At 36.9% G+C, this 24,268-nt stretch overlaps 1 protein-coding gene across 10 annotated transcripts in view; it reads left to right on the forward strand.

Annotated features, from left to right (window-relative positions):
- Positions 1-24,268, forward strand: part of ZNF385B (zinc finger protein 385B) — a 417,541-nt gene that overhangs the window by 263,195 nt on the left and 130,078 nt on the right. The window contains exon 1 of one of the 10 annotated variants that reach the window (XM_045066773.1): positions 22,670-22,872. The exons of the other annotated variants lie outside the window; for them this stretch is intronic. The gene's annotated coding sequence lies outside the window, so the exon portion shown is untranslated. Of the gene's footprint in view, positions 1-22,669; positions 22,873-24,268 lie in introns of those variants that run through there. 10 annotated transcript variants of the gene reach the window in all.

Consider the following 24,268-nt stretch of genomic DNA (forward strand, 5'->3'; position numbering starts at 1 on the left):
TCTTCTGTTCTGCCCTGGCATTACTATTAGTTAAAGCCCCATCAGTTTTCTAGCAATCCAAACCCATGAGGAACAAAGTTAAATAGTAAGAATCAGATTGTTTAATCTCAAATAGGTTTGAAGATGCTGTGGAATCACACTGATCTTTTGAGGTAGTTAAGGAAAATTTTAGCATCTTTGAACATGAAGAGTTTTTAAAATACTAATCAAAGAAAACTAAATATCAGGATACATTTCTTTAATGAGTTATTAAAGAAAGTTTATTGAGTTACAACATGCTTGTTAGCAATCCATGAATTTTCCAAATAGGTAATTTATGTTATAATGTCAAGATTTAGTTCTCTAATGTAACCTTTGAATCATGATGACTTCCAGTTAAAAAAAAAAAACAACAGTAATATTCTAGTTGCAAAATCATTCTAGTTTTTCAGAGTCTCATTTGTTGGCAATACGTATAATGTTTTCTCTTGAAAAATCGCAGAGTGGTTACCATTAGAGAAGGTTAAAAAAAAAAAAAGTAATTTATGCCTAGATGGACTAGTAGAGAAACAAACTCTGACATAATATTCAAAGTGGTTCCAGTTTGGCTGTCTTAGTGATTGTAGACTGTAATTATTGTAAAAAAAATTTTTAAAAAGGAAAGCCTGCATTTTGTATTTTTGGTTAATAAAACTTTGAATCTATAATCATTCAATGCCTTAAAAGAAAGCTCACAAAAACAGTCTGATCCCAATTACACATTTTTTTAGTGGGCAGTTTTAAGTACTGCATAAATATCTTCTCAGGGTATTTTCTAATGAAGTCTCACACAGCTTATAGAATAAAATTACTATTTCTAGAGTAAGTCTAAACAATACACCAGTGGTCAATAATCCTGCATATCCTAATACACCACACTTGTTATATTCCTTTTTTCTTTTTTGTAGAACCTACTATAGAGAGATCTTCAATTTCTTTTGATGCTACAGATTTTTCATATATCTCCCATTATTGAAATGAGAATTGTAGGTTAGTCACTAAGTAGTAAAAGTTCAGTCATTTTGATCCTGCACTTGAAATCTCTTTCTGGTTGACTCTTTGGATATTGTCAAAGTAAAAGTTTCAGCAGATCATAGTTTTAAATGGAGAAATCGATAATAAAAAAGCAAATCATCCTAATGGCATATTTGGGGGAAAAATGTTTAAACACTTGAACCTTTCCTTTTGATCATGAATTTTAATGTAACAATATCACTGGCTCTGTTGGTTTTAAGGAACCTTGTAGCTATTGACCCCAAGGATATTTGTAATGGGTGTATTATAATTAATACAGAATTTCAAATAACTCAGGAACATGCACATGTATCATAGCTGTGTCCTAATTTTAAGTGGCAAATGTGAGTTTGAAACTTCAACCCAACTTCAAATAACTTGGGCTCAGGTAAAATTGTTTTTTTTTTTTTTAATATCCGGTTTTATTTTTTACTTACCAGGGCTATTAAAAAAAAAAAGTAGAATCAGCAACACTGAAAAATTATTATACACGCTTAGATTTAGAAACTTTATATACTGGGCACCTGGGTGGCTCAGTTGTTACACGTCTGCCTTCAGCTCAGGTCATGATCTCGGGATCCTGGGATCAAGCCCCACATCTGGCTCCCTGCTTGGCGGGAAGCCTGCTTCCCCCTCTCCTATTTCCTCTGCTTGTGTTCCCTCTCTCACTGTGTCTTTGTCAAACAAATAAATAAAATCTTAAAAAAAAAAAAAAGAAAGGAACTTTATATACTAGTTATTGTTATGTTAAAAGTCAGAAGAATTGTTTATTCCATACCTGCTATCTAGTTTCATAAAGCATAAAAATGATAATTCTAGATTATAACCAAGCATTTTATACATAAAATGAATATTTTATTACTGCTTTGGGATATTTTCGAATATACTTAGTGAACTTCAAAATCTCTTATTCTTGCTTCACCCAGCCCAAAACACTTACTCCTCCTCCCTTAGCATAGAGCTATCAAATCAGCTGGCAGCATCCCCAAATCTAAAAGTAGTTTCTAGTTGTTGCTGAAGAAATATACCCAGAGTCTCTAATGCTTTCAAAGGACTGTAAGAATGTGCAGTTTTGTCTTGTATATTCAAACAAAATGGTGCTGACTGGGATACAAAATGGGTTATATGCCTTCATTCATCCAAGAGTGGAATGGCCTATGCATTTATAATGCCTCTTTAATCTTGTCTTTTTTTTCCTACCCACATATATTCACAAAACTTTTGAGAAACTTGGCTGCACCTCACCATTTCCTTCTCCAGTGGGAGTTTAATGTTGCTATTAGTAGGGAAGGTGGGAGTTGGAAACATTTTTCCTAAATAGAATGTGGGTCTTTCCGTGAGAGTAATATAATTCTAGGAACTTTTGTTAGGTACTCACCATGTGCTGATTTCTGTGATGGAGGAAGGAAAATAAATATATAGGAATGGTTCTTGCCTTTAAGGTTCTCACAGTGTAGTAGTCAGGTTTGCTGTGTGAACAAGCAGCATTATATAGAACAAGAAATGCAAGACAGTTACTTTAATTTTGTTACGCAACTTAAATGGCTATGCTCTTCTGTAGATCCAATAGAAGGAATTACATTATTCTTTTAATATAAAGGAGTATACCTCCTCAAAGATTTGAGAGATAACATAATTGATCCAAAAAAATATAGAAATGAATACATGATAACTTTCCCGGACTTACATATTTAGATAAACATTTTCTCATTTGGAGTAGCCACCTTAGAAAGCTATGCAATACTCTTTTCATTAGAATATTATTAGATTTCCTCTGGTTGACTTGCTCGCAGAAGTAATTTAATATTGTCAAACTTGTCAGTGTCCAATTTGCATTTATAGTTTTTCAGCAGAAATGCTAACCCCCCCCCCTTATTTAATTGCATAGTAAAATGGTATTTTAACGAAATGCCATATAGTTTTTGAGGGGTATCTTTAGTTCCCAATATACTGGAGTTAGCTTATTTTATTAGAACTCAAATTGGATTGGTTATTCTACAACTCTTTTATTTGTAAACATTCACTAGCAACGGCTGGGCCTTAAAGCACGGCAGACCTCTAAATGTAGTCGGAGCTAGGAGAGTGACACAAATGATGATAGGTTCCATTTGGAGTTGTTTTCACTTAGGTTTACTAAGGAACCACCAAAGAACACAACGTATGTGAGATCAAGATTCTGGTTAGCGCTCACACTTCCGATACCTTTCTTTTTCCTTGGGCATGTTCAAAGTGGTCAGTGTCAACCATGCCTCCTGAGCAGTCCACCTGGGGAAAGCAGCCTAGAACCAGTGGCTTCCTCTCAGAGCCCCTTAGGCTGGGGGAAGGGTGATTATCTGTCACATAGCAGGAATTTCTTCCTGAATCACCATTGTATACTCTCTTTTTGTTATGTTGTCATCAAACCTGGCTACTCCGGTCTTCTGAATAGCATTTGAACTTCCAAGAGACTGCTTTGCTCTCCCACATCTATTCTACAGAATCCCTTGGTTGATCTAATCACTATCACCACTGGTATATTTGTTTGTAGTTTAAGAAATGCCCATGGATCAAGCCCCGCATCTGGCTCTCTGCTCAGCAGGGAGCCTGCTCTCCACCCCTCTCTCTCTGTCTGCCTCTCTGCCTACTTGTGATCTCTGTCAAATAAATAAATAAAATATTTTAAAAGGGGGGGGGCGCCTGGGTGGCTCAGTGGGTTAAAGCCTCTGCCTTCAGCTCAGGTCATGATGCCAGGGTCCTGCGATCAAGCCCCACATCGGGCTCTCTCCTCTGCAGAGAGCCTGCTTCCTCCTCTCTCTCTGCCTGCCCCTCTGCCTACTTGTGATCTCTGTCTGTCAAATAAATAAATAAAATCTTTAAAAAGAAAAAGAAAAAAAGAAATGCCCATGAACTGGTGTTGTCATTTAAAGTATTTACTGAGTACTCACTTTGGAGCAAACACTGTACTGATATGTAATGCCATAACATTTAAAGAATATAGAATCTCCTTTAATATAAGAGGTTTTTTAACAGACATAAAGTTTAGGGAGAAAATAGTTCCATATAAAGTGATGAAAAGTATTTCTGTTTTTAAATGATTTGGGAGAAATATTAAGTAAGAAAATGTGAAGAGGGTTTCTCTAAGTTTTGCCCATTAATTTAGCTGTGACAGAAATTTTGGCAGTTAGTTGAAATGAAACATTTGGCTGTTCTTTCTTTGATATGACAATATGTGATAAAAGTTTATGATATATTCTCCCTTTGTTTCTGTTAATTCTCATTGTCAAATACTTTCCATCTACATGAGTTTGGCACTAAATTGTATAAGGAAATAAATACCTCGGGTTTTTGAATCAGAAAGTCTGGGTGAATCTCAGCTTAGAAACTCAAACAGCTTAGTTTTGAGCAAGTCCCTTAGCCTTCCTAGAATTTCAGTTTCCAAATCCATACAGTATGTTTTGAACCAAAAACAAGTGTACCAGTAATTAGATCACTTAAGAGATTCTATAGAATATAGAAGTATAACACCATGGCAGTCTGTTGGAAAAGTCAAATACCATCTGTTACTCAAGAAGTTCTAAATACCTATTCATTCCTGCAGAGGTGTACTGTTTTCCGTTAAAACACACACACACACACACACACAAAATATTTACTGATACAATTATTAGAATGTTCACTTACTCATTTATTTTCTTACCTTTTGTCAAATAGTGTGCTTCCTTATATATGGATTAAACCATGATTCCTCACATATTTTGGAATTCTTTACACAATAAGTGTCCTCAAGAATCATTTTCTTCTTCACACTGTATATATCTAAAGCATTTAATATAAAAATCCATTGCTTATAGCAAACTGTCCCCCAACTAATAAAAGGAATGAGCACAAAATGCTTTTTTAAAAAAATAGTTTCCAAGTGTTATATGCAACTGATGAATCATTAAATTCTACCCCTGAAACTAATAATACAGTATATGTTAAGATAATAAAAATAAATAATGAAATTTCCAAACCACAAGAATTTTAATAAACTCTTATGAGAAGGATATGCACTAATTCTAAGGCTAATGTTTCAAAGTGCCAAACAACTAGATATTAGAAGATGTCAGATTTTGTTGTTATGCAAAGTCTTAATTATAAGGAATTTATTGTGATGATTGTTATAACGTCATGGCTTTTTCAGAATCCACATTTAAAAACTGTAATAATGTATATGATTCATGTTTTTGATGCATCATGTGCACATTCCCACACACCACCACTCATATTGGTTTTGTTTTTTAATAAACACATACTAGAATATTGCAGGGTTTCTATCTTATAAATGGACTTAATTTTTTGACATATTCAGATATATCACGTGATTTATATATCAAGGATAGGCCTGCACATGTTTTGGACACTTAAAACCAAAGTACATTTGAACCATTCCACAATGGAAATAAGGAAAAATCTGTGGTGAGCTCCATGACCTAAGATTGATTAGCTTCATTCATAGGAAAAGCCAATCCATACCTGGCCTAAGCTAGTATCTCTCACCACAGTGAAGAAGGAGGTAGACTAAACAGCACATGAACTAAATCTCCAGAAAGAGCCATGGCAGAAGGGGTAGTTGAGTCATGTCAGGCATACTCAAGAAAACAAACTCATTTTTATGGATTTTAGGCTTGACTATGTTTTTAAGATGTCTTCCTTGAAACAGCCTCAAGATTTACTAATTTTTTTTTTGAGTTCTCAAAACTTTGCATTTATTGACTGTCTTTAATCCTGAAGAACCTAAGACAGAGCCACTATACTAACCACAAACTGGTTTGCAACAGGGTACAAGGCAGTTACCATGGCAACCATGTTATAAATCTTTCTTTTCACTAAGTTGGAAGTTTTTCAAGATTCTTTCTTTGGACTGACATTTTCAATGCTTGAACTCTAGTGAAGATTATTTTTACTTCTCCATATTGTGAAAAGTTGAATTAGTCTTTTCAAAGAGTTTTGTGTGTATTGAATTTTTTGTATCAGGACACTTCAACTTAGATCTTGAAGTTCAACCCAAGAAAGAAAAAGGCCTATGAAGCAAAAATATTATCCATTTTCCCCCTAACTATAAGACTTGAACATCATATATGCTTCACATAGATCTCATAAATATTCCAGTGTTCTCAACCTACATTAAAATGCAAAATAAAATGGTATTAGAATATAGCATCTATCAACAGGACTTATGAATGATTGACACAAAGATATCTATGCATTGGTTGTGTGAGAAGCTCAGATGGAGTGACCAGATGAAAGATGGATGGAAAGAACCCAGAAGACTGATGGAAGCTTAATTTCAAGGGTAGAGATACCAACTTTTGGGAGAAAACTGTGAAGGATACAGATCAGCTTTGCATTTGCAGTCACTGACATCATATTAAGCTGTGTGCATATTCAAACATAGGTGCTAAGGCAGTTCATCTTATTTGTAAAACACAGTCAAAACAATATATACATCTATATAGTAGCTTTGGCTACTACTGAATTGTGGTAAAGTATTGCTGTGCCTTGTAAGATGGTGCACTAAACCCACAATAAAAATATAAACACCAGATTTGTTCTGTTAAAAACAAAAGAACCAACAAAGAATAAGAGCCAAGGGAAATGGGATCTTTCTAAAGAGATGGATTGTGTAGCTGGATGTGGGGTGCTCTCATAACAATTAAATAATAGCTTTGGAGAAGGGAGTGGATAGAGGCTGGAAGAATTTTGAGGAGTATAATAGAAAAATCCTAGATCGCCTTGAACAAACTCTTAGAAATATGGTCATTAAAGATACTGGTGGTGGAAGTTTAGTAGGGAATGAGGAACACATTATTAGGAAATGGAAGAATGGAGACCTTTGTTACATAGTGGCAAAGTTGAGTGGAATTGTCTCTTTCAGTTATGTGGAAACCAGAACTTGGGAAAGATGAGCTGGGATATGGAGGTAAGGAGGTTTTCAAGCAAAGTGTTAAAGATGTGGCCTGCTTCTTGCTACTTAAAGTAAAATGCAAGAGGAGTGATATAAATTGAGGGAAGAAAAGGAAACAGGGCATGAAAATTTGGGAAGTTCTCAACCTATTCAGCTGACAAAAGATGCTAAAACTAAGACACCTCTGAAAGAACAGAACAGAACTAGAACTAGAAAAAAAAAAGCCAAGAGTGGCTCTAAAACTTTTTGCTGAAACATTTCGAAGATCTGATGATCAGTGTTCAGTCATAAAAATTTAAGACTGTGCCTCATAGCTTTTCGCCATTCAATTAGGAATGTCTAGGAATCTGTGTTGCCCTCACCCATCTCAACAGGAGCCAAAGACAGAGAAGGAATTATCTCAGAAAAACCTGTGGATATGTCTAATAGAGAGCACTGTTGTATCATCCATAAGAGACACAAAATTTAGGGGACACCTGGGTGGCTCAGTTGGCTAAGTGTCTGCTTTCAGCTCAGGTCACCATCTCAGGGTCCTGGGATCAAGCCCCCTGTCAGGTCCCGCGTGGCTTGTACAGAGCTCTGCTTCCGGCCCTGCATTCAGCAGGGAGTCCGCTTCTCTCTCTCCCTCTCCTTCTGCCCCTCCCCTGCTCATGTTGGCTCTCTCTCTCTCTCAAATAAATATAATCTTAAAAAAAAAAAAAAGACAAAATTTTTAAGAAAATTTTATCAACAGAAACACTACCATTTAGAACTGAAAGGAACAAAAAGAGTGAAAAGTGAAAGGACACTGATGGACCCCAAAATTCTATTTTGGAAGTAATTCTGGAAGTAAACTACCATGATTTGGCTGCAAACATATGCAAAAAATAAAAATAAAAAAAGAGACTTCTGAGGGGGCAGAACTGAGATCCTCTGGATTGGAGTACAGCCTATTCAACACCTTAATGTCACCCTTTCAGACTCTCAGCAAAGAACCTAGTAAAACCCACTCAGACTTCTGACCTACAGAATGTTGCAGTATTATGGGTGCTGTGCTAAGCCTGTTAGTTCATTTGTTAACTTGTAATGCAGCAGTAGAAATCTAATACAAATATTAATAACTAGAGAGCCACTAAAAGATTCTAAAGAGTGGAGTTTATGCAATTTAGAAGAGAGTAAAGTGGTTCCATAACGTTTCCATATAAATTCACTTCTAAACTCTTACAAATGTTTGCTCTGAAAACAGTTGTTCAAATGCTGTATTGTTCTGTATGCTTTCTATTAAGTTACAAACACATAAATCTCTGACTCTGGGAACTCCCTGGTTATTTTCTACTTCAAATTTGTCAGTGTGCACTTAGTGAAGTAGATTTTAAGTCTTCCCTTCAGAGATTTAGCTGTTCACCAGTCACTGTGGAATCTCTTACCTTTCTTGCGCACCCACTGATATCATTTCTTGAATTGTTTACTCTGTATAGAAACTTCATTTAGCAACCTGAACCTTTACTTTTGTAATACCTTTGTAGTATTACTACAAAGTAGAAGTCCGGTTGGGAAAATTTTGTTTTCATTGTACAAGAACATAACTTTAAGTCTCCAAATGAAGGTAAATGGTATGGCCTACATTCTAAGAATGACGAGATCACCACTCCAAAACATACCAATTTAATTCATATTGTTTTCCTTAATAGCAGCAAAAGAAGGTATAGGGAGATAGGAGAGGGATTTGCGTAGCGTGCCAAGAATCTGCTAAATTGTTGGAGAAAAATAAAAAGAGGCCAAGGTGGAAGATGAAAATTCTATTTCATAGGAGAAAATATGTTCCATTTATTGTTTTTAATTTTGAGGAAGGAAATGAGCAATTTTGAGTTCTCACTTTAAGGGATAATGCATTGGTTAGGGGTCAACTGCAGGAAACAAGTTCATTTTAGCTAATTCCATAAGAAAGGGATTTATTAGAACAATTTAAATGACTTCCAGAATATTTGGGATAGTTGAAAATCACCTGGCTTGACGTTCTGGATATGACTCTCGGCCTATCACAGAACATGGCTTTGACAAGGAGCAGCTGTTACTGCCACAATAGAGAAGTTTCAACACCTTGTTCCTCTGCTGCTCTCCAAGGCATCACAACAGAAGCCTGAGGCCCTAAGTCTCTTTGCATGTGACCTAATTAAGCATTCATAGTTGGTGGAAGCAAAATCCTGTCTAGAACCCTAGCAACAAGAGCATTCAAGAAATGTAGTTTTTAAGATTTTTTTTTGGAAAGAAATAATGGGACAAGGTTGGTATAGCTGTGAAACAACCACAGAATCCCCCTTGAGGGCTTAATATTTACATCAAGAAAGCCTAGGAAAGCCATTTCCCAGAGGAAGCCAAATTCTGTGTTTTGGAGTTAGTAATGAAAAGGTCAGATACTTAAAGTATCATTTTTCCTTTGAATCCTTCTATATTCAGGTTTTAGTAAAATATTTTAAATCGTTTTCATTTTTGACAATGTGAAGTGTCAATACTAAACGAAGATGAAAATCAGGTTATTATTTTTCACTGGCATTTATTTTATGCTTAATGAAATATACTTTATCATGTTTGTAGATCTCCAAAGTCTGCTAGTCATTTCTAACATATAAGAAGAGTTCGCCTATGTCACCTGAGACAGTGGTTTTTTTTCATGGTTTGTATAAGATACTGTTGTCCTGAAATGAGAATCCTACTTAACAAGCTGCTTTTTTGGGGGGGGGGCATTATGCCTCCTCTTTATCTGAACTAGCTTCAAAAATGCTATCATCAAAAATAACATCAGCTCACAATAGGCTTACAGCAGTGATGGTGGTTTTAGTAACTGAGTCAACCTTAGGCCAAGTGCCATAAGCTGGCTCGAGTCACATGTTAGCGTATTATTTTCTGTGACTTAGGTTCAGAACACTGGGGCTTAGATATAGGCAGACACAAAGAAGACTAGAAACCAGTAGTGGTGAATAATGTCTTCCCTGCTGTAACATACGCAAAAAAGTAGGTATTATATAGTGTTTGTGGTTGAGTTAATAATGACTTAATGAGTGTAGCTGCCATTTAGAGCACTGGACACTTCACAACAGCTTTGAGTATTATAATTCACAACTGAAACCTGACAGAATTAACTACTGCTTATTCTAGTATTTATTTAAATTTATTTGTGTGACTGCCAAATTAAGTTGAAATTAGAGCTGCTTAATAACAATAACAAATTAATTCCAACAAACTGCTAACATATTATCAGTAGGCTAAGGGCTCAGAGGAAAGCAAGAAGCAAGTAACTGGAATGGCAGGGTGAAATGTTTTTCATTGATGCCCATTTCCAGCAACTGATCTTATTTTCTTTTGGTCTTTTCATTCCTTTTGCCTGCTTTTCCTTTTCAAATTTGGAGGAAATCTGCCTGGTTGTTTTACTCCCACCCTTTCCTTTGCCATCATTACTTATGGTCCTGGAGGTAGATATTGTAGTTTGGAGAAGGTAACTACTGCACGTGTGCATTTTTAACTTACTGGCAGCAGACGGGTTCTGAAGCAAGATAGGTGTAAGTGAGGGCACCGTCCATCCCCATTTGCTTGCGACTGTCTCAGGCTGTGCCTATTAATAGCATCCCCTTTCATTCTCAAAACTGCTCTCCTTTTTAGATAGCAAATTAAGCGATCACCCTAGTAATACCTAAGATGGGCTAAAGGGTGATATAGAGAAATGTAGGAACTCTTAAAAAACACGTTCATGATAGTTGAAATTTGGGTAGAACCAGTTAATCTTAATATCTTGTTAAAAAATAGCAAGGACAGTCTTGTCTTTTCTCATATTGGGGTGTCTGTGCCTCCTCAGAACTTTGTTATCTTTTGGGAGTGCTTTCAAATGGTCCTGTTTAGATGCATGAAAATTGAATTACCTAGATTCTTGTAGAACTTTAATAAGTGAGAGGGTATTTTCCATTTGGTAATCTAAAAAAATTCCTAAAACAATTCTCATGGAATTATAGTTCAGAAATATAAATGGATGTTTAATAAAATGTATTCATGATGGATTTGTAAAAAAAAATTTTCAGGGATACTATTGTTGTTGGTAACTTTGGGTAAAGAGAAAGTATTTAAATGGAAAATATTTGAAATGTTCAGCAAACAGAATAAAATTAATAGAGTGGAGACTTTTTCAGATACTCTAATATTCTTTTTCATATATAATTTCTGAAGGTGATTTTCTGTTATGTTTCAATGTTTATTATATTTTAAAGAAAATACTTCTTGCCCCAAACCAGGTTTTCATTCCCATTGATAGCAAGTAATTCATTTTTATCATAATTGAAAGCAATATTAATATTTTAGAGACATTTAAATGAATCCAGACAAGTTATTTCCTTTGTCTTCCCTTCTAACAGTAACTTTTTATGGTGGGTTGAATAAATAAATAAAGCTCACTGCAAAGACCTTGGTTTTAGAATTCCCAAGTAGATTGTAATAGATAGTTTTCCCATATGAAAATTCAGTGTTCACCTATAATATGCTAAATATAAGGTTGCAGGGATTTTTGAGAAGCCTTTAGAGCCTGCTATCAATAAAAATGACACCAAGGAGTAAAATACCTAATGATTAGGGCTGCCAAAAACCCTCCATGAGCACTTTAGACATACAACTTGCAATTAGAGCTAACACATTTTCAGTTTCATATTTTGTTACCTTGTTAATAATTAACATAATGCAACAACTCCATCTGGACCATGAAATAAAAGAATGTAATTCCAAAGGAGTTTTTATAGTACATTTCTTTTTTCTGTAAGAAACATTATACAAAGATCTTATAGTGTGTTTTTGTTCAGTATTCTTTTTCCCAATTACTAAATATTACCACTTTTATGGGTGGGGAAGTTCACTATGAGTTTCTGCTACTGTAAAGATAACATGGGGTTAATCTCAATGTCGTGCTTTCATTCTCCATTTTTAATGGGGTGTACTTATTGCCAAAGGAAAGCATTCTATGAAAAGAGTCGAGTCCGTGTTATGATTGTAATGACTGAATTTGTGTTTTAGCTATCCAACATACTGAGACTATTAAATTACAGTGGTCAATGCTATACTTATGAGTTACTAAAAACGGCGGTTACTTAAGGAAGCAGCCCCCCCCCTGCAATAGATATTATGTTTGCCTGTATGAATACAGGAAAAAGGTGTAGAGTGCTCTTAAACTGCATCGCTGCTAGGAGATCTAAATTTTCTAGACCATGAAAAGGGAAGAAAGAACAGAGAAAGAGACCAAAATCTGTCAAGTCTCAGATCTGTCTCCGTTTTAAGTCAATTCATACCTTTATTCTTCAAAAATTGCATATATATATGTATATATATATATATGTATTTTTTTAATTTTAAGAAAGATATTGTTCCTGCCTACTTTGTAATTACAAGACACCTAGTCACAGTGTTGCTAATACCATGACATTTTCTGTTGCGTAGGCTCTGGGTCTTGTTTTCCACTAAGAAAAAAGAAAATAATCTTATACTTAGAGTCACTGGAGCAGAAGAGACCTAAGGGTCTGAGTGGCCTTATAGAATGAACACTGGAGGGAGACCTGAGATTCAGCCTGTAACTCTGACCCTTGACAAACTACTGAAAGGCTCTTCCTGTGCCTCAGTCTACCTATTACTGAAGTCAACCCACATATTCCATGATAACCGATTTATGAGGACATGAAAGAGGTAGTAGACAATATTTATCTTAGGAACCTCCAAGGAGAACCCATTCTTAGTGTTAAGTACGCAGAGTAAAATATAAGCCAAAGCAAAAAGAAAAGGGCCAGTTGATTTACTTTTCACCCTAAATCTCCACCAAGTGCTAAGGCACCATCTGCGGAGAACCGTCTTGAGATGCTTCTGCAGTTAGCCCTCTGTAGGGATGATTATTATGACAAGTCTTCTAAGAAAGTATATAGACAAAGAAGTATTTGCCCAGCCAACCCCCTGCCTCCCACTGGGTTCTGTCTCTGTGCTTGGGAGTCCTATTCATAAGGCATGTACTATTTATTAATAAGCATGTAAAAGTCTCAGAAGGGAGACAAAAAGGAAATGTAAAAGAGAGAACTAAAGCTGCTATTTATGATACACTACCATATTCTGGATGGTATAATAATTATGGTAATAAAAATAACAAAGCAGTCACAAGTAAAATAAGGGCAGGTAAAGTCTCAGATGTCAGGCTTTGGGCTGAAACCCCATGCATACATTGTCTCATATAATCCCGTTAAACAAATTTCAATGTAATCCCTATTTTACAATGAGAAATCTGAGACACCGATAGGTTCCCTCACTTGCCGAAAGTCTACTGAGGTTGTGGAAAATGAGGTCAAACCCCAGGAGGCTATCTCTAGGATCTGTTCTTTCTCTCCCACAATTCTGATAATACTGACAGAGGGACATCATCTGTTGATGGAGATCATGGTGGCGGAGGAGCTTAGGTGACCACTCTAGGGTCACACACAGACCCTACACAACAGCAAGGATGTTAACATTGCTCTTTCTAAATATGTGGTTTCCTCTATACTGTGCTACATTTTTCCTCATTTATAATTTTGTCCTTGTGATGACAGCTTAATGAATGTTAAATCAAAATCTAATTATAATTAGCTATCTCACAAAAGGAAAATAAGCAGGACTAGCCATAAGTAAGTATTCACATCATAGTAACATCCTTTTCTTCATATTGGTTAGTTGCGTAGCTTTCCATAAGAACCAGTTCCTGTTACCAAAGTGGACTGGTTTCACAATTTTAAACCTCTGTATTCCAGTAACTAGCTAATGGTGTCTTCATAACAATCTTCCGTTTTTATTTGTGGAGCTAGTCTGGTAAGGTAAAGCTTGGTTAATTATTCTAAATTCTCGGACCCGACAGTAAAACACCCTTCACGTATCAGATCCAGTGTTGATGGATATATACAAATAGGAAATAGATATAGAATCTGGGCTTTGACTAGGGTAGGAGAGAACTACCTTTTCTCTTCCCCCTCTTTGGGGAGCACAAAATTGCTGTGAATTAAAGAAATGCCAGTACACCTTCCCACTTCAGAAATAAATGTATGTTCCCTCTTTCTTTAACCTCCTTTTGTTCTTTTCTTTGCTGCTCTCCTTTCCCTGTGCAATGTGTGTGTCCAGGCAGCTCTGACTGGTTTGGATTTGGTAGGAGAATGGACAGAAACCTGAACATTCAAAGCACAAATTAAGCCAGTTAGAACTGAGTTAAGCCCCCTCTTCATTTTATGTATGCTATTGAACAACTAGAGGGTAAACTATGATTTTTACTTCCTCCTGGGCATTAAGTCTGAGAGGAAAACTATAAGTAAAAAGAAAATTCAAAATTGAAGTTGACACACCTTTCTTAATTCTTCCCAAGTTGCCTGAGTATGATTATTTTCAGAGCTGCTTTTTTTCTGTAAATATATGGGGGTACCAGTCAACATATGGAATTGCTCTAGATGATAGAAATCTGCTTGAAAACTAAGACAAAAATATGAAGAGTATCAGAGAGTCTGGAGGTATTGGGTTGGATGGGAAGATCTGAAAGCCTAAGGTAAGATGAAGACAGAGCTCTCTGTAATGCAGGGGTTTTCAAGAGCTCCTATCAATTTGTGAAATTTTTCTTCCATGTTTAGCTCTCAAGCTCAGTCCTACTGGATCATCACATTTTGCTTTTCAGATTCACCACCACTGATGGTGAGTCAGGAACATCAGCCATGTATAGAAAGGACAATGCCTTATAACATTTCAAGATGGAAAAGAAAAGATTTTCAGTCACTAGGCAGGCTGACCTCGGGGCTGTCAAGCAAATTACACCAGCCCAGAGTGTCTGCTCAGAGAATCACTGTGGCATAGCAGGTGATGAATGAGTGGTTTTCATGGCCTCAGGCTCCTTCCTGAGAGAAGAGACTAGGTTGGAAGATGATTTTAGCAACTGTGGTAGGTAAATCTGACAGAACTCAAATACCACCTCCTACCTGTCTGCTTGCATGAGGAATGATGGCAGGACTGGGTCTTGACTTGTGGGATGTTGCATATAAAGATGAGAAAAATCATCTTCCTCACTCATTCCTCCTCTTTGAAATGACAATCTGCCTAAGCTGAAGAGGATTTCTTTATATCACAAGTTTTGCTGATCCTGAGAAAAGAGCCTGCAAAATGCTGGCCTTTCCAATAAAGGTTAGAAACTGCCATTGACAAAATGGCTCTCAGTTTTTTCACCTCAACTCAGCATGTCAAGTCTGTTTATATTCAAGTACCATCAACTCCTGAAGGAATATGAAAGACCACTTTATCTTCTGAGAGAAACTAAACATAGTGCAAGTTTGTTTTACTTCATAGATTTAGAAATGGAATTTATTATTAGAAGAAACAAAAGTTGAATATTCATTAGCATCCTAGATCCTCTTTTGAGTAGAAGACTTGAAAGAAGCCTGCGTTTGGAGGGAATTTTTTTTTAATCTTTTCTTTTTCTGTTCTTTTGAGGCTGATGTTAAGCTCTGCCATCTGGAGGACCTGTGCATCTTAAACCTCTTTTAGGTTTGAAACCTAAAAACCTTTTAGGTTTAAAAAAGCCTCAGCTCTTTCGGGAAATTGTTTTTGCTTATGTTATCTGAACAGCAGAAATTGGTTTCCATCTCGCATAGTCTCTGCATTATTAAAATAGAGCTTGTTGTGCAGAGTTTTATGGACTCTTCAGGGCCTTTACATATTAATGTTATATACTAAGAACTATTAAAGCATTCCAAATAAAACATATTTACCAGTTAAATGTTCTGTTTTATTTGTGAATAAATGAATGAGAAGGACAAGCTAGTTATCTCTATGGACATGTAAGAGAAAAAAAAAACTGTAACTAATACAAATTTATTCTGCTCATATTTGGCAACTTAAATCACACAATTCCAAGAGACACTAGAATTTATTCGTCTCTTTTTGATTCTTATCTTTAAACAGCAAAAACAAATAAACAAAAACAATTTCAACCTACTACTAATTATTGATGTATGAAATACGTATGGGAAATTCTTCATTCAAGACAGGTTTTTTTTCCCCTTCTGTCAACAAGAAGAATGTGGTAGCACTTAGTTTGTCTTCAGCTGATACCTACTTACAGATTTTGAAATTTTTGAAAATATCTAACTGAATGCTAACTGGTAAAGTCAAGCAGGCTGAAGGAGCAAATAGAGAAAAAGGTGAGAATAAAATCAAATAATACATCATTTTGAAACTATCTAGCCCACACTTTCTCTCAATCAGAAAAAAAAAAAAAAGTGTTCTCATCAAATAGTCTCTTAAATATTCCGTATCAAAACATTGTTCAACCAAGTTAGCAAACCACAAAGTTGGGCCTTGGTGTCTCTCTTTTCAAACAGATGAAGTAGTATCTGGGACACTGCTAAGAGCCCTAGTTTAAAGTCAGTCCACAGCTTCTGTTCCCACTCTGCCACTCATTAGATGGGTGACCTTGGGTAAGTCCTTTAACTTCTCCAGGCCTTTTTCCCTCATTGGTAGTAATAGAGGCTTGGAGTGGATTCATTCAACAGATATTTACTGAGCTCCTGATAAATAACATGTTTCAGTGAGACAGAAAATAATAATAATAAAAAGAAGCCCCTGTCTTCAAGGAGCTGAGAGTTCAATAGAAGATGCACCTATAAAAACTAATGCATGCAATAAAGCAGTTTGATACTATTACAGAAATTTGTATTAGGTATACAAATATAACATACATTTGGGAGAGTACCAAAAGAGGAGTGGTCATTCCTATTTGGGTTCAGATGAGAGAAGACTATTGACTTGGACTTTAAAGAGAAGATGTTTGAGCTGAGTTTGAATATCATTCTCTAGATGAGTAGGGGATGGAGGTCTAAGAACATAGGCCTGTGGGAGGAAGTCAGTATAAAGCCTCAGGATCTAACAGATGTCCTGTACAGGTGGAATATAAGGATGAAATGAAATATGCAAAGGATGCTGGAGCAAATGGAAAAGGCTTTATCTGACATAAGGATTTCTGAATTTTGTGAGAAGCCATGACACAAGTAATTCCAAGTAGAACTCAGGAACTATTCACATATGTGTTCTAGAAAGATCACTCTAACGAGGTATGGCAAAGGCTTGGAGAGAGCAAAGATTAGAGGTGAGGAAGCCAGTTGGGAAACCATCTAGAGGCACACAGGAGAGATGGTAACAGTGTCAGCAGAAGCTATGGAGTCAAGGGCAAGAACTATAAGACATGAGGAAAGGGATTCATCTAAAATCACTGAGTGGATGAGGAGTAAGGAAGGAGGTAGAAGGTCTCTTAACTCCCTGTCAGCTTTTGTCTCCCATGAGTCAGTTATTCCAAGACAAAACCTCTCAAAGGAAAGATTTTCATAAGCACACTTAATGATAAAATAGTTTTAGAGATTTTATATAAAATAACTTATTGCTCTAAATTCTTGCTTTTAGACTTGGAATATTGTGTTTTTAAAGGGAAATCTGTATAGTTAGTGCCCAGTGAGTCGGGTGTTATTGATTCTTTATTCAGAGGATATACCTCAGACAAGTAAAGAGCTACTGTAAAGTCACCCAGAATCATGTGGTATGTTGTGGAGAGGCAAAAACAATCCAGTTGCACTTATATTCAGAAATTCTATGAGGCAGCTTAATGTAAATACCCAGGAGACTCCAAGAGCCAAAAATAAGAACAGAGCCTATAAGCAATATCCATAGCTAACCTGATGTCAGAACCATACTTAAAATTCTTCTTACCTGTCCCCACTCACCTTTTTGACTCTGGGTATGTTTGTCATTTATTCTACCATGAGCACTATCTTTACATGATTCCAGTGCTTTCTACAGATTTCTTGAATGTGACTCTTCTTGATACCCTTCCATCTACTCCAGCCCACTGGGAGCTGGCTTACCACCCAGAACATATCAACAACGTGGCTCTTGCGAAGGCCGCCATGTCTAATCGCCAACTCCACTGGATATGTCTCACCCTCATCTGTTTGACCTTTATGCCATTTTTATGAAACTCTCCCTATGACATCATGATCACTCTTATTTTCCCTCACCCATGTCCACATTGCCACTGTCAAGCCCACGGCCTCTCCACTCTCCCTGGGTCATTTCATCTACACATACGGCTTCTATATGTAGATGGTATTCATTCTCTGGCCTGAGTCAAGCCCCTACCTTCCAGAAATGAAAATTTAACTTCCTATTGGACATCTTCACCTGGTTGTCCCTCAGGTAACTCAAATTTAACACATCCCAAACTGAATTCCTTCTCTTCCCAATGGTTGCCTGTTCTGATTGCAGTCTCTTACCTTCTCCAGACTAGATCTCTCTATTCTTCTGTAGGCACATGCAACTTTTCCTAATTCCCTTTTATACATACCTCCCATTCCAAACATGCTAGACTACCTTTATTCCCCCAGATGTATTGTATGCATTAAAAACTCTGAGTTTTTGCACATGCTTTGAAGGCCTTCTTGATACACATATAAACACACATATAATTATTTACTTCATCTGGCTACACTTCATGAACTTTCAAGTCACTGTTAAGGATTTACTTTCTCCAGAGTGGTGGCTTGTACTTTATTACAGTAGTTCTCAATGACGGAAGGGAAAGGGGAAGATATAGAAGGTGGAAGGGTGATTTTTACCTCTGGGGGACATTTGACAATTGGTATTTGACATTCCAAAGTGTTTGGAGACACTTTCAGTTATAACAAAGGGTTAGGGTTAGGGTGCTAATGACCTCCAGTATGTAGAGGTCAGGATGCTGCTAAATATCCAACAAGGCACAGATCTCCCCACAAAGATAATCCAGTACAAAATGTCATTAGTGCTGAATTTGAAAAACCCTATTCTGTTTTTTTTTTTTTAAAAACATATCATGTATTATTTGTTTCAGTGATACAGGTTGCAATTCATCAGTCTTACACAATCCCCAGCCCTCACCATAGCACATGTCCTCCCCAATGTCCATCCCCCAGCCACCCCATCCCTCCAACCCCTTTCCCCTCCAGCAATCCTCAGTTTGTTTCCTGAGATTAAGAGTCTTTTATGGTTTGTCTCCATCCCTGGTCTCACCTTGTTTCATTTTTCTCTCCCTTCCCCTATGATCCTCTGTCTTGTTTCTCAAATTCCTCATATCAGTGAGATCATGTGATAATTGTCTTCCTCTGGTTGACTTATTTTGCTTAGCATAATACCCTCAAGTTCCATCCGCATCACTGCAAATGGCAAGATTTCAGGGGTTTTGATGACTGCATAGTATTCTGTTGTATGTATATACTACATCTTCTTTATGCATTCATCTCTTGATGGCCATCTAGGCTCTTTCCATAGTTTGGCTATTGTGGACATTGCTGTTATAAACATTGGGGTGCATGTGCCCCTTCGGATCACTACACTTGTATCTTTGGGGTAAATATCCGGTAGCACAATTGCTGGGTTGCATGGTACCTGTATTTTCAACTTTTTGAGGAACCTCCATACTGTTTTCCAGAGTGGCTGCACCAGCTTGCATTCCCACGAACAGTGTAGGAGGGTTCCCCTTTCTCCGCATCCTCATCAACACCTGTTGTTTCCTGACTTGTTAATTTTAGCCGTTCTGACTGGTGTGAGGTGGTATTCTGTTCTAATTGCATATTTATTTTTTTGTTTCTCCTACTGAGCTACAAGCTTTTGGAGAACAAGAGCTGTGTCTTATTCAACATTGTATATGCAGGAAGTAACAAGTTGTTTGGCATATAGTAGATGCTCAGTACATATGAATGCATAAGTAGGTGGGTAGAGTGATGGGTGGTCTGAATGGCTTCCCATTCTAGCCCAGTGAGAAAAATCTATAGTTATATGTGGATTGAGAACAGTAAGTCTGAGGTTTCACTCCTGAATTTGCCCTGATGCCTTTTGTACCATTTGAAGTGCTAACCATGGAACGAGATGAGAGGACTCAAACTATGGATGCACATTACTATTTTGTTGCATACTTAAATATATGTCATTTTATTTCTTTAAGTATTATCTCATATTACTTGTTGAGTGAAATAAAATAATATGTGTTCATACCCATTGCTAGTAATCAACATAGGTCTTGGTACCTATGATGAACAGGACATTTTAGCATGCTGTGATGGGAAAACACAGTTTGGCTTAAATTCCAGTTCAGTTTTTTTTTTAAAAGATATTATTTATGTATTTGTCAGAGAGAGAGAGTGCGTGAGCACAAGCAGGGGAGAACAAGTAGCGGGGAGTGGCAGAAGGAGGGAGAGAGAGAAGCAGACTCCCGGCTGAGTAGGGAGCCCGATGTGGGACTTGATCCCAGGACCCTGAGATCATGACCTGAGCCAAAGACAGACGCTTTAGCGACTGAACCACCCAGGAGTCCAGTCCCGGTTCAGTTTTAATATTGAGCTTTGTAAACCTATGCATGAGTTTTAGTGCCATTGATCTTTAGTTTCTCAAATTTGTTTTGTCTTGATGATGATGTGAACTAAAGCATATAAAGCACTTGGTACACAGTGCTCTCAACAAATCTTACTTCCTTCTGCCTCTTTTCCAAACTACCCATCAGGAGTTGCATTTGACTCTGAAACAGAGCCCTGATAATAATGGCTTAAACAGATAGTTTATTTTTTCCCACACAAAATAAGTCTGGAGGTCTGTAATCGGGTTTGCCTGATGCCTCCACAAAGTCATTAAGGAATGCACTGCTAAAGTATGGCCCGGATATTCCAAATGCCTGCTAGAGCACCAGTCACCATTTCTGTGTACCAAGCAGCAGATTTGAGGACAGAATGAAGATGGGGATGATCTCTTTTAAGGAACCTTCCAAAATGCATTCTCATAGAGTGAGTATGCTTATAATATGTAAATCTTTAAGACCTAGCATCTTGAATATAAAAGATAGAAATAGAGTATTTAAGAATTCATTTTGCCATTCTATACCTTAGATTATTTTATGGCCTATAAGTCCTGTGCATATGTGTGTGTGTATAAATGTATTCCCAAATAAATTTACTATAGTTTAGTACAGAATTACACAAATGGAGCTTATCTCAGTAGCAAGAAGCACACCCAATATATTCCAACAAACAGAAACAGGAATCCTTAGAGATCAGGATTAACATCACTAGTGACAAGTCATATTGCTATCATTTATCCCTTGGTATACAATGATGAAAAGGGCACTTTACTTAGATATTCTAAACAAACTCCAGTTCAATTATGAAAAAAAAATTGGACAACACCAAATAGCTCCTCAAACTTGTCAAGGCTATGACAACAAAGGAACAGCTGAAAAACGGTCATAGACTAAAAGGGATCAAGTAAGCTTGAGATGTAAATGTAATGTGGTAGTCTGGAACTGGATCCTGTACAGGGAAAGGAAATTAGTAAAACAAGCAAACCAAAAACAAACAAACAAACAAACCCCTAAAACCCGAAACCTAGTGAATCTGAATATATTCTGGATTTAGTTGATCTTACTGTGCCAATATTGGTTTCTTCATTTTCATAAATATACTCTGGTAATAAGATGCTAATATTAGAGGGAACTGAGTGAGGAGTATATGGAACTCTCTGTATCATCTTTGTAATTATTCTGTAAATTTGCAATTATTCCAAAACAAAGTTTAATTTAAAAATGTGAATTACTGGTGCACATTGAAAGCCTGTCACATTCATGTGTATAGGATATTACCTACAGTAGCTGCATTCAGGTAGTCTCCGTGCATGTGGGGACTTCATCTAGATTCTTTCCTCTTGTTTCCCCCAGGATCTAAAGAAGTACCTGACATAGACTAGGCACTCAGTACATGTTTATTAAGTGGTGAGTGAATTCACGTATGGTTCTTTCTGAGAACAAATTTATGTGTTAATATAAGGATAACATTAGGGAAGAAAATGCATTCCAGAAAAGCTGCTGATCTGAGTTATTGTGTTTTTTCAGTGTATTATTTTGTAAGTTATTTGAACATTCTGACCAGCCTTCCATGTCCTAGTCCTGGAGAATCAACATACTTTTTCTGTATAATTTTTTTCTAATGCAACATTTTTTGAGGAGTAGGTCCTAGAAAGGTTGGTAACTGTTAGGCACTTTATTAGAAAAATAGGGGTTTGTAGCACTGATTCTAATTCAGTGAAACTGAAGACTTTTTATAATCCCATCAGATCAATAGATCGGAGATTAGAAAGCTGCATAATACTGATTTTCTATAAATTAGTAATTTTCTCTCTATTAGTATTAAAAAGATCTAATGGGAAAGGCATTTGATTAAAATCCTAGCTTACCGCTTACCACCTGTGTAATTATAAAGAAGTTCTTTAATCTCCCTAAACCTCAATCCTCTAATAAAACTGGGATAGTAATACCTCACAAGGTATATGTACGATCCTCTGTTAGTGAAAATACATGATAGACTACTGTAACAAGAGCCCAAGAGCACAGTGGATTTCACACAACGGAGGCTTGTTTCTGTCTCACCCAACAATCCAGAAATGGTATAACAGCTCTTTCGGAGGCCAGGCTCCTCCATTTTCTTGCTTAGCCACCTCTGGTCTGCATTCCCTTTTTTGCATGCTCAGCTCACCACCACATCCACATTCCAGGCCAGCAGAGGGAGGAAAGCTAGAGGAAACACACCTTGTCGTCTAAGGGAATGACCCGGAAGTTATCGTTTCAACTCGCAGCTCATTGGCCAGAACTTAGTCATGTGGCCCCAGCTAGCTGCAAGAGAAGTTGAGAAATGCTTTCTTTATCTGGGAAGCGCTAAACTAATACTCCTGGTGTCCTGGAGATTGGCAAGAAAACTAGCAGAGCCTGCCCTAAGCACCTGGAATAGTGCCTCACATGGAGTAAATGTTCATCTAGAATCAAATCATCTGGAAGGCGATTAGTGTGAAAGGAGCAAGTAAGTGGAAATATTTTATCAATTACACTTTGCATTACTTAGATTTTGGGGACAGCTCTTCCTAGAAAGCTATTTTTTTCATTTGAAAATTTGTCTGTCTTCTTGTAAATTAAAACACAATTCCCAAGAAATAAGGTTTATATCATCCTAAGGAAAAGAAGCTGCAGAAGTAATATTTCAATGTCTGCTTGTTTTTATGTGCAATGACTTCAGCTCACTACCCTTTTAGCTGAGGAAACCCTGGTAGATTGATTGAGAAATAGCTGTGCTCTGGTGAAAAAGAAAAAGTACAAAGTGAACTATGTTACTTGTTTTTAATGTAGAGATTCTTTCGTTTGTTCAGTTGTAAATTTGTTAATCAGAATTTTTCCACTGTTCTTTTCATAAATTCAGTTTCAAGCTTTTGGCATTAATTTATACTTACAAACATGGGACTGCATCTTTGGAACTTGTCTTATTTTTCTATTGGTTTGGTTTGATTGTTTTCCTGAGGATATTTATTATAATCTGCTAAACTTGGACAGTTTTCTTCTAGGCAAAGCAGTTTATACTGAGTCCCCTTCATGCTAAGCTTGCCTAGTACATTCTTACATTCCCTGGGTCCTAACTGCAGATTGTCAGTGGCTCATGTGATCTGTCAGACCACACTCTCATCAAGCTGGCAGCTGAACGGGGCTCAGGTGGCCCTGCTTTTTGGTGATCTTGGTAACATGAGGGGTGAACACAATACTGGCTGTATTAGCTAGCTTGGGATGCCATAGCAAAATACCACAGACATAGACCAGGCACTTAAACAACAAATACTTATTTCTCACACTTCCAGAGACGGGAAGTCCAAAATCAATGTTCAGTTTCTGGTGAGAACTTTCTTCCTGGTTTGCAAGTAGCTGCCTTTTCTGTGTCCTCACATGGCAGAGAGAGAGTACACTGGTATCTCGTCCCTCCTCTTGTAAGGTCATCAGCCCTATGGGATTAGGGCCCCATGCATATGACCCCATTTAACTACCATTGGAACTATCAAACCCTATTTCCGATCTATATTTACATTGGGAGTTAGGGCTTCAACATATGAATTTTGGGAGAATAAAAATTTTCAGTCCTTAGCAGTGACCTCCCTTTCATTTACATATCATTCATAAAGGGTGATTTTTTTTTTCCTGACTACCCTGTGCCACCCTGGACAACCTCCCTAAAATTTCTTCCAGTAGATCACTCTGGCCTTCCTAAATTCTCTTTCTCTAAGGAGATACCTGGTCTAATGTCATTGTTTAGCCCCACAAAATGCCTTGGGAGTTACAAAATGTGAAGATATTACAGTATAACAAAGTGATATCTGTAGAGCACTCTATAGTTTTCTTGCTTACATTATCTCTTTAATCTTCATGGCAACTCCAAA

Source organism: Mustela putorius, unplaced genomic scaffold (genome assembly GCF_011764305.1).
Source record: "Mustela putorius furo isolate JIRA1106 unplaced genomic scaffold, ASM1176430v1.1 tig00003869_pilon_pilon_pilon, whole genome shotgun sequence".
Taxonomy (NCBI): Eukaryota; Metazoa; Chordata; class Mammalia; order Carnivora; family Mustelidae; genus Mustela; species Mustela putorius.